Below are 14,524 nucleotides of genomic sequence, written 5' to 3' on the forward strand. Positions count from 1 at the left end.
TGCAAACAATAACAGTTTTACTTCTTCCTTTCCAATTTGGATGCCTTTTGTTTCTTTGTCTTGCCAGATTGCCCTGGCTAGCATTTCCAGCACAATGTTGAATAACAGTGGTGACAGTGGGCATCCTTGTCTTGTTCCTGATCTTAGAGGGAAGGCTTTCAGTCTCTCACCATTGAGTACTATGCTGGCTGTGGGTTTTTCATATATACTCTTTATCATATTGAGGAAGTTTCCCTCAATTCCAACCTTTTGAAATGCTTTTATCAAAAACGGATGTTGGATTTTGTCAAATGCTTTTTCAGCATCTATTGAGATGATCATTTGATTTTTCCTTTTTGAGTTGTTAATGTGTTGCAATACATTGATTTTCTTACATTGAACCATCCTTGCATGCCTGAAATGAACCCCAGTTGGTCATAGTGTGTGATTTTTTTAATGTGTCTTTGGATTCGTCTTGCAAGTATTTTGTTGAGAATTTTTGCATCTATGTTCATTAGGGAGATTGACTGGTGGTTTCCTTTTTTGTAGCATCTTTGCCTGGTTTTGGTATTAGATTGATGTTAGCTTCATAAAATGAGTTAGGTAGTCTTCCGTTTTCTTCAATGTTTTGAAAGAGTTTAAGTAAGATTGGTGTCAGTTCTTTTTGGAAAGTTTGGTAGAATTCCCCCGTGAAGACTTCTGGCCCTGGTCATTTATTTGTGGGAAGTTTTTTGATGACAGATTGGATCTTTTTGCTTGTGATTGGTTGGTTGAGGTTTTCTGTTTCTTCTCTGGTCAGTCTACATTGTTCATATGTTTCCAGGAAATTTTCCATTTCCTCTACATTGTCAAGTTTGTTGGCATATCGTTCATAGTATCCTCATAATTTTTTTTTAATTCCTTCGGGATACACAGAAATGTCACTTTTCTCATTCATTATTTTGTTTATATGGGTCTTTTCTCTTTTTGATTTGGTCAGTCTAGCTAGGGGCTTGTCAATCTTGTTCTTCTCAAAGAACCAACTTTTGGTGTTATTTAACCTCTGTTTTTTTGTTGTTGTTCTGTACATCATTTATTTCTGCTTTAATCCTTGCTGTTTCTTTTCTTCTACTTGGTTTAGGATTGGTTTGCTTTTCATTTTCTAGCTTCTTCAGTTGATCCATTAGTTCTTTGATTTTGGCTCTTTCTTCCTTTTTAATATATGCATTTAGTGGTATAAATTTCCCCCTCAGTACTGCTTTTTCTGCATCCCATAATTTTGGGCATGTTGTGTTCTAATTTTCATTCATCTTTATATATTAAGCAATTTCTCTTACTATTTGTTCTTTAACCCACTGATTGTTTAGCAGTGTGTTGTTTAACCTCCAGGTATTTGTGAATTTTCTGTCTCTGATGGTTATTGACTTCTAATTGTATTCCATTGTGGTCAGAGAATGTGCTTTGAATAATTTCAATTTTTTAAATTTATTGAGACTTGTTTTATGTCCCAGAATGTGATCTATTCTGGAGAAAGTTCTGTGAGCACTAGAGAAGTATGTGTATCCTGGTGATTTGGGGTGTAATGTTCTACATATGTCTGTTAAATCCAATTCAGTTATCAGATTCTTTAGGTTTTCAATTTCTTTATTGGTCTTCTGTCTGGTTGATTTATCTATAGGAGAGAGTGATGTGTTGAAGTCTCACACAATTATTGTGGAAACATCAATTTCTTCCTTTAGTTTTGCCAGTGATTCTCTCATTTATTTTGTGGCAACTTGATTGGGTGCATAAACATTTATGATTGTTATTTGTTTTTGTTTAATTGCCCCTTTTATTAGTATGTAGTGACCTTCTTTCTCTCTCATAACATCCTTGCATTTGTACTGTAACTCTTGCACTTTTTATTAATCTGTTTGCAAAGACTCCCATAAATTGAAATGTATCCCTTCTTTCTTTCCATCTTATGGTTTTCATTCTGACACACCTTGATTGGAAATTCAGACCTACCATGTATTATCTGTTTAAACTTGGCAGAAAACTGTACCCATCTAAAGGTTAAAGTCTTTACTATAGACTGGGACATATCTTCCTTTGTATAGTGTTGTCCATCTTAGCATGGTTGGCAGATTAATCAGTAAACACAAAAGGCTTAGCCCTGTTTCCATATGTTGGTAAATGAATGGTTATCACTAGTGATGAGATGAGTCTGATTTTCCTTACACATCTCAAATTTCCTCATGCCTTCTGCATCCCTCCCTCCCCAATTCCATCATCATTTTCAGTTCCATATCATCCCTCACAGACTTTTCTGGCTGTTAGCTTCTTGCCCAGTATTTGTATTGACTCAGGGATATCTTTATATTTTACAAAGTTGGTCATCACATTCCATTAATTAACAAATCCAGTAAAAGCCCACTGTTGGAAGAAACCTAATTTCTGTAGCTGAAACTTAAGTTCAATTTTTCATGGCTGCCTTGCCAGTGTCCCTGTTTCTGAGGCCTGTCCTGGAGGACACTGAACTCTGAGACTTAACTGCATCTTCTCCAGCATGCCATATTGTGCACACTCAGCACCTATAGAAATACATATCCCTGAGCCTGGGGTCTCATCCACTGTTCCACATGGAGTTTTTTCACTTATCTATTTGGAAAAATCCATATCCTTTTCATTATTGCCTGGAGTTACTCCCCTTTTGAAACACTCTTCCTTATTTTACAATGTCAGAGGAATTGGACAACTTCATCCTGCATGTAATTTGGATGGTAGAATCAATCATTTTTACTTAATTTTTCCCTTTTTCCCTACTTGACAGTGAGCTCATTGAGTAATATAACAATAATTGTGAAATTTCCCCTGGACTAGTTTACTGTTTTATAATAGCAATAAAATTAATATATACTATAAGAACAAGTAAATGAATGCATCATAGTCCCACAATGATTTCCCACAATAGTCCAACAGTAACAATTAGAGAAAGAGAAGCAGGAAATTGATAAATTACATTTGGAGAGTGTGCATATTCTGAAATGGGGCACAAAATTGTTACAATATATTTATAAGAATTAATTATGATTAACTAACATATAATGGAAAGCAAAGAAAAGTGGCAATATGTAACATTGATAGATTTGGCCATGCCAAATTTACAAATGTTCACACTCTTCTCCATAATATATCTTTACATAAATAAAATACTTCAATGGAAAAGAGTAAAATTGGGAAACAAAACCTGCCTATGGTTGTTTCCATACTATAACAGCAGAATTAATTGGTTGCAACAAAAAACATATGGCCCACAAAGCTTAAAAATGTACTACCAATTCTTTTAAAAAAAGTTTGCAGAAGTATTCTTTAAGTCTCTCTCAGGAACTGATATTATACACCAAACTAGAATGTTTCAATGGAATTGACTCTTCTGAAAAGCCAAAATGTATAAATAGCCAGAAAAATTATGTTGTTTGAATTTAAACAGATGAATTTGTCTATCCCAACTCCAAACACTGAATTGCTAGACCTGGGGGAACCAATAGCATGGAATTCTAAATATATAGTTTAAATGATACCATTTCCCCTCAACAAATATAATTACCCATATATTCTCTCTAGAAACTGTCCCCTGAGTTTAAATAGATGTCAAGATTAAGGTCAGAGTGGGCATCTGGTCAATCAAGAAAGTGGCATAAGATATTCCAGGGTGCTAGTCCTCCAATGAAACTTTGGAAAATTAGCAAAAACTGGCAAAAACTATCATCTTCAAAATTCAAGAAAACACTGAAGGTTTATAGTAAATGCACAGTGGCCAAATCAAAAAAAATCATCTGGGAAGACAGTAGGTAAAGTTTGTGATGCTCTTGCTAGCACTTCCTGCACCCCCTCTCTGGCATGGTGGAGGCAGCCTGCATTGCCATTGTGTACCTAGAAACATGCAAAATTGCCCATGAAGAAAGTGAAGGTCTCAAAAACCAATAATATTAATGGCATTTAATTGGTAATCAACACCTTCCAACAAAGAAAAGCCCAGGACCAGAAGGCCACACAGGTGAATTATTCATAGCACCTCAAGAAGTATTAATATCAACTCTGCTCAAATTCTTCCAAAAATTCAATGGAGAAAACATTCCCTGACTCTTTCTATAAAACCAACATCACCCTAATATCAAAGCCAGATAAAATACCACAAGAAAAGAAAATTACTGATGAATCCTTATGAATATAAATGCAAAAATCCTCAAAAAATAATTGCAAAAGTGTTACAACAGCATCATGATGCATGAAAAGATTTTTGCACCATGATCAAACAGAATTTAGCCCAGGTATGCAAATGTGGTTCAAAATAAGAAGATTGATTAGTGTAAAACACCACATAACAGAATAAAAGGAAAAAAAGATCATCTCAATTAATGTAGAAAAGATGTTTAACAAAACACAACTACCAGATGAAACATTTAGAAACTAGGAATAGAGGGAAATTTTCTCAATATGTTAGAGCACACATGAAAAATCTACCACAATCATTATACCACTGGTGAAAGACAGAAAGTTTTCCTTCTAAAAGGATCCCCACTGTCACCAACCTTATACAATATTGTACAGAAACTTCTATCCAGAGCAGTTAGGCAAGACAAAGAACTAAAATGAATCAAGATCAAAAGAGAATTAAAACTTTCCCCATTTGCAGATGATATAACCATATAGGCCAAAAATCCTCAAAAATTTGCAACCAGATGGGAATTAATAAATCAATTAAGGAAAAGGAGAAGGTGCATGTTCAACTTGCAAAAATCAGTAGTGTTTATATACAGTAGCATTGAACAATCTGAAGAGGGAATAAAGAAACAAATTCCACTACAATAGCAACTAATAGAATCAAGTATACAAAAGTAAATCTAGCCAGAAACATAAACATCTTGTAGAAAATATTGGTAATCAAAGATGCAAATAAATGAATGGGCATGACTTATTCATGGATTTGAAGACTAAATATTAAGAAAATTTTACACAAAATGATCTACAGATTCAAAGCAATCCCAATCAAAATTCCAACAGCTTTTGTTTCAGAAATTGCATAGGCAATCATCAAGCTTATATGGAAGGATAATAAGTCCCATATAGCAAAAGCCATATTGAAAAACAATAACAATTTTGAAGGACTTACAGTTCCCAATTTTGAAACTTATTACAAAGCCACTATTATCAAAACAAGGAAATGTCTATATATAGAGATATATATAAATATCAAGGGTTCAAAAATAAGCCTTCACATCTATCCCCAACTGATATTATACAATGGTTCCAGTCCAATCCATTGGGAAAGAATAGTCCCTTCAAAAACTGGTGCTAGGAAAACTTGTCCAAGTGTAAAAGAATGAAGGTGAACCTTTACCATACACCACACACAACAATCAATGCAAATAGACTATACATATAAAGTCAATAACCAGAACTATAAAACTCCTAGAATAAAACATTTGGATGAATCTTCAGAACATTTTGTTAGGCAATGATTTTTATATTTTGTAGTCAAAACACAAGAAAAATAAAAATAAATGGGACTTCATCAAAATTTTAAACTTTTGTGCATCAAAGGATTTTATTTTGAAAGTAAAATTACAACCTGCATAATGGAAGAATATATTTGGAAACTCATGTCTGATGAAGGGTTAATATCCAGAATACATAAAGAAATCCCTTAACTCAACAAAAAGAGTAAAACCACCCAATTGAAATATGGGGGAAATACTTGAACATTCTCTGAAGAAGATATACAAATGATCAAAAGGCATGTGAAAATATATTCAACCTCATTAAACATTATGGGAATACAAATAAAAGCCACAATGATATGATTTCATGCTCACTAGAATGGCTACTGTTAAAAAAACAGTAAATTGGAAGTTTTAGAGAGGATGTGGAGAAATAGCAGCATTCATTCATTTCTGATGGGACTGCAAAATGGTGCCACCACTGCAGAAGACAATGTGGCAGTTCCATGGAAGGTTAAGTACAGAAATATCATATGACCCAGAAACCCCGCTCCTCAGTATATACACAGAACAATTTAAAGCAGGTAATCTAATGGATATCTGTACACCAAATTTCATAGCACAATTATTCACAATTGCCAAAAGATGGCTCCAACCAAACTGTGTGTCAACTGATGCATGGATAAATAAAATGTAGTATATACATGCAATGCAATATTACTCAGCCATAAAAAGGAATAACGTTCTGTTAAATGCAACAACTTTGATAAATCTTGAAGACACCATGTTCAATGAAACAAGAAAGCCATAAAAGGTAAATATTGAATGATTCTACTTATATAAATAATTAACATAAGCAAACCCATAGTGTCAGAAACTAGTTTACAAGGAGCTGGTGTGCATGTAGGGAACAAGGAGTTAATAATAAATTTTATTATAATAATAATAAAAATAAAAAAATAAATTACTTTTTTTAGTAATTATGAGAAAGAAAATTATGTTTTATTGAAAATGCATCTTTAATGAGAAGGGTGATTCTTTTGCTTTTTCCTTGCTTTTACTTCATGTGCCCCTGGATGAATTTTTTTAATTTAATAAATTTTATTTTGAACTAAATTCAATCTTACAGGAACAGTTACAAAAACAGTACAAGCCTCATACATAGAACTCCATCATACCCCAACCCCCCTCCCCTGATACCCCAATCCACCACCTTTAACATCCTGTCACACCACCATTTCTTTCTTTCCCTCCCTCTCTCCCTCCCTTCCTCCCTCCCTATCTATCATCCATCATCTATTGCTGTGTCCTCTGAACATATGGGAGCAATCTGTATATATCTTTGAGCAATCTAATTCACATATAATTTTCCCATGGACAAAAACATGCTTTTATGCAATCTCATTAAGTGCAGCTAAGAAGTTCAAGAAATTCAACATTGATATAAAGCTTACATCCTGTATTTCCTTTTTTTTTCTTGTGTCCCATCTGTGTCCCTTTGAGCCTCCTCTCCTCCATCCTCAGATCCCATCCAGGATCATCCTTGGAATTTAACTGTCATCTATTTAGACTGTCTTTTTTTTCCAATTGTGGAAACATATATATATAGCCTAAATCTTCCCATTCCACCCCCTCCCTAGCATTCCATTAGTGGGATTAATCACATTTAGAATGTTGCAATGCTATCACCTTCCCACCAGCCATTTCTAGAAGTTTCCCTTCACCCCAAGCAGAAACCCTACTCTCATTTCTGAACTCCCCATTGCCCCTTTCCCCACTTCTCAGAACCCCAACTCTACTTTTCATCTCTATGGTCATATTCCCTGATACTTTTCTGTGTTTACTGTGGGGCTTAAATTTAACATCTTAAATCCATAACAATCTTGTTTTTCTTTGATACCAACTTAACTTCAGTATGACACATAAACTATTTTCCTGTACTCCCCCACCTTTATGTAATTCTTGTCAAAAATTAACTATTTTACATTGAGTCCAAAACCACTGATTTATCATTACAGTATATGTATTTTAGATCCTGTAGGAAGTAAATAGTGGAGTTACACATCAAAAATACAGTAGTATTTGTATTTATATTTACCATGTGATCTTTACTGGAAATCTTTATTTCTTCATGTAGTTTCAGTCAATTTTTTAGTGTACCTTCCTTTCAGCCTGCTCAACTCCCTTTAGCATTTCTTATAGGACTGATTACTGGTGATGAAGTCCCTCAGCTTTTGATTATCTGGGAATGTTTTCATCTCTCCCTCACTTTTATCCTCCAGGTGTTTGTGAATTCTCCAAGTCTCTGATGGTTATTGACTTCTATTTGTATTCCATTGTGGTCAGAGAATGTGCTTTGAACAAATTCATTTTTTTTTATTGAGGCTTGTTTTTATGTCCCAGCATATGGTCCATTCTGGAGAAAGATCTATGATCACTAGAGAAGAATATGTGTCCCAGTGACCTGGGATGTAGTGTTCTATATATGTCTGTTAAAAGTCTTTCTATTTCTCTCTCCTTTCTTTGTTTCTCTGTCGGTAGGGCTCCCTTTAGTGTCTGAAGAAGGGCAGGTCTTTCATTAGCAAAATCTCTCAGCATTTGTTTGTCTGTGAAAAATTTAAGCTCTCCTTCAAATTTGAAGGAGAGTTTTGCTGGATAAAGTATTCTTGATTGGAAACTTTTCTCTCTCAGAGTTTTAATTGTGTCATGCCACTGCCTTCTTTATTCCATGGTGGCTGCTGAATAGTGACTACTTAGTCTTATGTCATTTCCTTTGTATGTGGTGAATTGCTTTTCTCTTGCTGCTTTCAGAACTTGCTCCTTCTTTTCAGTATTTGACAGCCTGATCAGAATATGTCTTGGAGTGGGTTTATTTGGATTTACTCTATTTGGAGTTTCCTGGGCATTTATGCTTTGTGTATTTATATTGTGTAGATGGTTTGGGAAGTTTCCCCCAAAAATTTCTTTGAATACTCTTTCTAGACCTTTACCCTTCTCTTCCCCTTCTATGACATCAATATGTCTTAAATTTGGATGTTTCATTTTATCTATCATATCCCTGTGATCCATTTTGATTTTTTTATTTTTTCCCATTCTTTCTTTTGTTCTTCCATTTTCTGTTCTGTGGTCCTCAAGGAGGCTGAGTTGTTGTGCAACTTCCTCTAATCTGTATTATGAGTATCCAGACTCTTTTTAAATTAGCCTACAGTTTCTTTAATTTCCATAAGATCTATTTTTTATATACTCTTTCAATATCTTCTTTATGGTTTTCTAGGGTCTTCTTTATGTCCTTTATATCCTGTGCCATGCTCTTCTTCATGTCCTTTATATTCTGCGCCATGCTCTCATTGCCTGTCTGTAGTTTTTCGATTAATTGTGCCAAGTACTGTGTCTTCTGATCTTTTGATTTGAAGATGATATGATAAAACCATATCATCTGGTTTTATCATAAGTTTTAAGATTTTCTGTTGTTTTTGGCCTCTTGGCAATTGCTTTACTTGATCTTTAATTTGTCAGAATTGCAGCTTGGTGGCATACACTCTCCAACCAACAAGCAGATGGCATCCATGGGTCACCAATTCCCCTCAAGTCAGCTCTCCCAAACCCTGTCTTTGTGGTGTGTGCAGATCTGAACCCCAAGTGGTCCACTCAGTGCACTTCATTTGGGTGTGCTGTTGGTGCCATCTGCCCTGAATGAGGGGCATGCATCTGAGCAGTTAGAGAGGAAGGGGAGCTTTAATAATCAAACTTCCCAGGTGTTCCCAGAGATTTAAGGCTGTTCTCTGCTGCTGATCCAATTGGTGTAGGGTCCCTGGGATTTCTGAGTGGCTCCCCCTTCCCTGTTGTTCTCTTCCAGGACCTCTCCTGAGGGACGGAGGGCCATGCCACATCACAAGTGTGCACTGGCCTCCAGGGAAGCCCTGGGATGCTGGGCTGTGCAGGGGCATTCCCAGCCCACTTCAAAGATGGTTGAATGGGACACATTAACTTCCCCCTTCCACACAGCTCTGCCCTCCCAGCTCTGGGACAATCAGCCATGGGTGTATTCAAGGCCACTGTCCATGGCTGATATTGTGGCATGTGAGTGGTACTGCAAGAAAGACTCCCTGTCACACTGGATTTCTTGGTGTGGCTCTGTGCTGTGGGTTTGGTCTCAAGCAGGAGTGCCCCCACCCACTGGGGAGATGGCTGCAAGTCATGCATTTTTTTCTCCTTTTTAGCCTATAATTTTTGACTGGTGTGAGGAGGTATGGCCATGTTTGTCTAGGCTCTGGGGTCTGTTTCTGAATGGGAAGGGCCCACTCCTTTCCTCTTGGACAAGATAGACCTCCTATGGGGAGGTCATTAGCATTTCAATGGTCTCTCTCTCTGCTTGTGCTATCTCCATCCTTCTCTGAGTCACAGCACTGGGAACTGAAAATGGCTGGGGCTTTCTCCACTGAGCCAAAAAAGAAAGAGATACTCCCCTTCAGACCTAGTCCAAGGCAACCCTCCAGCTCTCCAAGGTCAGTCATCACCCAAAGCCTCTATCTATTTTGGGGGGATTCATACCTGTATTGAGCAGTTCACACTCATTACTTAAAACCCCAGTTGGAGCTCAGCTGAGCTGTATTCACTTTCTGGGAGAGAGCTTCTCTCTGGCACCATGACACTTTGAAGCTCAGGCTATGGGGGAGGGGATCTCTTGACTTGGATCCACAGGTTTTACTTACAGATTTTATGCTGTGATCTTGGGCATTCCTCCCAATTCATGTTGGTGTCTGATGAGTGGATGGCCTCATTTCCCCCCTGCAGTTATTCTGGATCATTCATTAGTTGTTTCTGTTTTTTTCAGTTGTTCCAGGGGATCTACTTAGCTTCCACTCCTCTCTATGCTGCCATCTTCCCTCTCTCCCCTCAATAATAAATTTCTGTAGAGTTTTATTTGGGGTGATGGAAAAGTTTTAACAATAGAGGATGTTGATAGCAGCACAAGCATTGGGTTGTATATTTGAATGTGGTTTAAATTATAAATTTTAAGATGTATATGTTACTAGAATAAAAATTTTAAAAAATGTTACTGTACAATGAAAGCGGTGAACCCTAATGTAAAACATGGATGATAGTTAATAGGATAATTATAACAACAATCTTTCATCAATGTAAAAATTTACCACCTTACAGCAATGTGTTAATAAAAGGGGGGTTATATGGGAGCTCTGTATTTTCTGCATAAGACTTCTGTAAATGTACAGCTTCTCAAATTAAAAATAAGACAAATTTTCAGGGAAGATGCTGTGTGAGTAGTGCATAGTCCCAGGACATCACCCCAACTCTGGGTCAGGCAATGGGGACAAAGTACAGCCCATAGCAGCTTAGATGTTCAAGTGTTGGCCTTCAAAGTGTACCATACAGAAGGGGTCATACCCACAGGGTGAGGGCTCTTTCAGGAGAGATGGAAGCAATATGCACTTGGCCAAGATGCAGAGCCCTTGGGGACAGAATTAGAAGAAAATTTTTCTTTTTTTTCTTGAAACTTGCTCTCCAAGGATCTACAGAGCTTAGAGAATAGAGAAACAAGTATAAAGTTTGTTTAATGAGAGCCTCTGAGAATTCAGTCTCTGGATCTCCAGAGTCTGTAAAGTCTCCCTCTGCTGCTTGCCATTACAAGGGACAAAAATGCATTGATCTTCCTGATTCTCTTAACAATGACACAAACTCCATGTCCTTTCTACATGCATTGGAAAAGGAAGTTAGGACCAGTAGAAACAAGTCCACCTAGTCATGCCATTGAGTAACATACACCATACAGTTACTCCTAAGATGGGTGTGGAGATAAAGTTTTTATTAGTGATTTCTTTTCAGGTACAGTCAGGATAATGAGAAGTGAAATGGGATGGATTTGAAACACTACATATTTAATACCCCTGCCTAGATAGGGATTCTTGCAGTCCAATACCTCTCATGTCCCTAAGGTTTTTATTTTTTTTATTAGAGAAGCTATGGATATACAGAACAATCATGCTTAAAATACAGGATTCCCATATACAACCCTATAACACCTTGCCTTAATGTGCTACATTTGTTACAATTCTGATGAAATAACATTTAAATAATTGTAGTATTAACTGTAGCACATGCTTTAACTTAGGGTTTACTTTTTGTGTTGTGCAGTTCCAAGGATATTTTTAAACATTTATTTTAGTGTTGTATATACAACCTATCCAACATTTCCCCTTTTATCCACATTAAGATATATCTTTCATTTTTGTTAATTGAATTCATAATGTTGTGCTACCATCAGCTACCAATAATTAGCAAAATATTTCCTTCATTCCAAATACAAACTGTGCATATTTAAGCCTTAACTCACTATTTCCTATGCATTCTAACTTGGAGAAATATTCCAGGGACTTTCTCCATCCCTAGCAGGACCTGAATTTCTCATATGTTTCCTCAACTCTCAGGATTCTGCTCTATGTCAGCTTCAGGGTTTCCTTTTATTTGTAAATCCTTGAATGAGCAATGCAACAATGCAGCAAGAGAAATGAGATTGCTTGGAGTCAGACAGGTTTGAGTTGAATTCAGCTGTTCCTGTAGTAACTGACGGATCCTAGAAATATTCTTTATATATGTAAACCTGCTTCCTCATTAGAACAACAGTCAGTGAAATGAGTGCCTCAGAGAATATTTGTGGAAAGGCAGATACTCTGTGTCCAGTGTTCCAGTCCTAGTATCCAGTATAATTAGAAAACCAGCATGGATTTACCCTTTACTCATCCACATAGCATATTCCAAAGATCTTTTGCAGAAATCTGTACAATTCATAGGACAAATAAAAATATCTTAAATGTATATGAACTCAGAAATATTCTGGCAAAGGGAAAGAAAGGGGACCTAAATAAAGCAAGGATCAACACAAATACAGACCATAAAATGTAACAAACTCTTTATGATGCTGATGGGAATTTCTCTGTTTTCTGCCAGATGTCACATTTTTGGAGGTAAATCTTGTTGATTGGTCAATTACTTCCTTTTTAGTGGGTCTATTGTACTTTATTTTGAGTTAAGTTGTTTAATTATATATTCAGCTTGTCAAACATATAGATATATATGACTATAATTTTTCAGCATTATAATGTCCATCACATGTATAATCATACCCCTATCTCAATCCTAACTGTCTACATTTCTGATTCCTCTTTTTGTCCTATGGTACACATGCCAGTAGTTAGCATTTGCCCAAAGAATTGGGACCTGTCATTTTTCAATTATGTAGCTTTCTCATGTTAATTTATTTAGGAATCCATTTATGCTTATTATTTTCTACTTGCTTCCTTGGGATTTTGTTTTGGTAAATTTGGTTGTCTCTTCCTACTGTGTTTTAAACACCTTTTAAGTGTTTGTGATATATGTCTACTAAAAGTCTAAATACTGATCTTCAACAATATATGAGAAAGGATTTACTAAGTATATTTACCAAATATTGATAGTGTCTATATCAAGGTTGTAAATTATATTTTAAGAAACCCTATTGCAATTTCAGGCTAGAAAAATATGTTTATGAAAGAAGAAATTAAAATTGTAAAAATAACATTTTCTAAATTAATGTAAAATCCTATTAGGAGATAAATTAAAACTGTAATGGTGTTTTATATGAAATTTGTCAAAATTATTCTAAATTCATCTCCTAAGCTCTAATTAAAAGTTAATAAAATTCTTAATCAATAGAATAAAGCCACAAGTTTTTTTATATTGTTAAAGATATTATAGATGTAAAATCATTAAATTTGTGTAAATAAGTATGGTATATGACACACTGTACAATGAAACAGAGCAGAAACTCACAAAATGGGCATATATTAACTAAGCTAGTATATTTTCAAGTAATTAATGCAAACAATTGAAAATGGGTAGTTATTCAATAAATAGCGTGGAAAAATTAATCTTTGGGTTCATGAACAGTGGTTGGAATAGCTGAGACCTGTGGATGAAAGTCCACACACATGACAGAAAAAAAGATAATAACATAATCATTGTTTTTCCCTCTATATTAAGCAACAAGCATTGAGGGAAAGTATAAAGGGAAAGAGAAGTGATGATACAAAAGCTAAAGGACTGGAAGCCACAGATGCTCTAGGCCAGCATTACTTAAACATAAATGTGCAGGTGATTCATGCAGGGATCATGTTAAATGCAGATACTGTTTCAGCAAGACTAGGTCAGACTTGAAATTCCTCTCTTAAGAAGTTCCCAATTAATGCTGATCTTGCTGGTCCATGGACCATAGTTTGAGCAATCAGGCTATGTAGGGTAGAACTACTTTGGGTCTAACATTACATTTCCAGGCAGTAATGGTGCAAAGGAAAATTTGGAAGTTTAAGGAATTCCCCAACTGAAGATTAACAGGTGAAGATAGAAGCTTCTTGATTATTTCAAGTACCAATAAAGGCAAACTCATTTCAGTGATGTCAGTTTGTTTATAATTTAATATTGTTTGCCTCTGTACTTTAGTCTTTCATGCACATAAACCTGGAAAGCAAACATTGGTTTCAGAATTTCTAATTTGTGTATTTTCCACAAAGTCAGAGATTCAGTTCATTTTGTTTGGTCTTTTCCTGACAATGTACCTGGTCACCTTCATAGGCAACCTGTTCATCATCATGGCCATCTGTTTAGACTCCCACCTCCACATGCTCTTGCACTTCATTCTCTACAACCTGTCCTTTGCCGATATTTGTTTCACTTCCACAGAGTCCCAAATATGCTCATAAACTTCCAGACGAAAACCAAATTTATTGCCTTCACAGGCTGCATCACCCAGACATTTTTATTCATTGCTTTTGTATGCCTAGACATTTGACTTCAGACAGTGATGGCCTATGACTGATTTATGGCCATCTCTCCCCCACTGGACTACATGGTCATCATGAACCCACAGCTCAGTGGATTGCTAACTCTGGAGTCCTGGGCCCTCAGGGTCATGGGATCACTCCTGGAAACTTGGCCAGTTTTGAGATTTCTGCACAAACATTGATACCCAAACTTTTCTGTTATCTTCCCAGAATCCTGAAACATGCTTGTTCTGAAACCCTTGTCAATCA

The sequence above is a fragment of the Choloepus didactylus genome, chromosome 25 (genome assembly GCF_015220235.1).
Source record: "Choloepus didactylus isolate mChoDid1 chromosome 25, mChoDid1.pri, whole genome shotgun sequence".
NCBI classification, from domain to species: Eukaryota; Metazoa; Chordata; class Mammalia; order Pilosa; family Megalonychidae; genus Choloepus; species Choloepus didactylus.